This window comes from Geospiza fortis, unplaced genomic scaffold (genome assembly GCF_000277835.1).
Source record: "Geospiza fortis unplaced genomic scaffold, GeoFor_1.0 scaffold110, whole genome shotgun sequence".
NCBI lineage: Eukaryota > Metazoa > Chordata > Aves > Passeriformes > Thraupidae > Geospiza > Geospiza fortis.
The window spans coordinates 29,068-30,406 of NW_005054593.1; the positions used below are offsets into that span (position 1 = coordinate 29,068).

The 1,339-nt window shown below is 65.5% G+C and overlaps 1 protein-coding gene across 1 annotated transcript in view; it reads right to left on the reverse strand.

Moving 5' to 3' along the window:
- C1QTNF5 (C1q and TNF related 5) overlaps positions 1-390 on the reverse strand; it is a 7,763-nt gene extending 7,373 nt beyond the window's left edge. Inside the window, exon 1 of the mRNA XM_031064447.1 lies at positions 278-390. The gene's annotated coding sequence lies outside the window, so the exon portion shown is untranslated. The remainder of the gene's footprint in view (positions 1-277) is intronic.
- Positions 391-1,339: the final 949 nt, after the last annotated feature.

Genomic DNA, 1,339 nt, shown 5'->3' on the forward strand with positions numbered 1-1,339 from the left:
CCCCTGCTGCCCCCGGCTGCCCCCAGCCCTTCCCGCAGCAGCACAACGAGGGCTGAGCCCCGGGGCCCGCGCTGGCCCCATCCCCGTGGCCTTGACCCAGAAAAGCCGCTCTCTTCCCCCTCCACGACGGCAACAAAGAGGAAAAGGAGGAGAAAAGGAGGAGAGAAGTGTCTCTCCTCCGCCCAGGCGCCGGAGCCAGGAAGCCGGGGAGTCCCAGCTGCCTCCGGCTGGGTGTCCCCACTCACTGTGACCCCGCGGCTCCTGCCCAGGACCTCACCTCGCTGCTCGCTGCTGGGGAAGGGCTGAGGCTCTTCCTGGCCACTTGGCTCTGACGAAGGCCCTAAGAGAGGCAGCCTCTCCACCCCCCCTCCTCCCCACGTCTCTCCTCCCAAACTCCAAAGGAAATCGAGGGCCTTGGGAGCCAAAAGCTACAAGACAAGGGGAAAAAGAAAAATAATCCCATGATGTCGGAAGTGCTGTAAGCAGGGGGAAGGGAGAGGGCTGCAAACAGCCCGGCTGAGGGAGAGGAGGCACAGGCTGGGCACCACCTCAGCTGGACACGGCCGGGCAGCAGGGTGGAGGGGAGGAAAACAGGGAGAACAGGCAGCAGAGGGAAAGGAAGCAAGATAAAAGCTGAGAGAGGGAAATCCAGCAAGGCAGAGAGAGATGGAGTGGCAGAAAGAAGAGGGAGCTCTCAGGGTGTGTGGGTGCAGCAGAGCTGAGGCCAAGGCATGGCAGAACACACAGTGCCTGGCAGTGCCAGCCCTGGGGGCACGCAGGGGAAACCGCAGGATCCATCTGGGCAGTCCCAGCACGTTGGGCTGAGCGTGCAGGGCAGGTGGAAGGGCAGGCAGAGCAGTCTGTGCCCATGCCAGGAGGCAGGGCTGGCCGCGGGCACCGCCGAGCACGCGGCGCAGCTTTCGAGGCGCTCCCAGGCTGCCTTTAACTCATTCCAGCGCCGAGTGCGTCACACGCTGGCCAGAGGGGCGGGCCTGCGGCTGGGGATGTCCCTGTGCCCGACAGCAGCTGGGACACGCAGGGAGAGGAGCTGGGTGGGCTCAAACCCCCCGAGCTGGGGGGGAGTGGCAGGTCCGTGCTAGGTACAGGGGCAGAGCAGCACTGGCACCAGTGGGTCCTGAGCCCAGAGACCCCAGCCAGGCTGGGGCTTTCTCCACACACTCAGGGCAGTGGGAAACACGATGGCACTGCTGGCTCTGCCCTCCCCGTGCCAGAGGCTGCGGTGGAGCTGGGGATGTTGCCAAATGTTCCTTCCAGACCTGGATACCCACGGGCAGGCTGAGTTGTGGCAGGGGGGCGCCCCCCCCCTCTCTCCCCACGC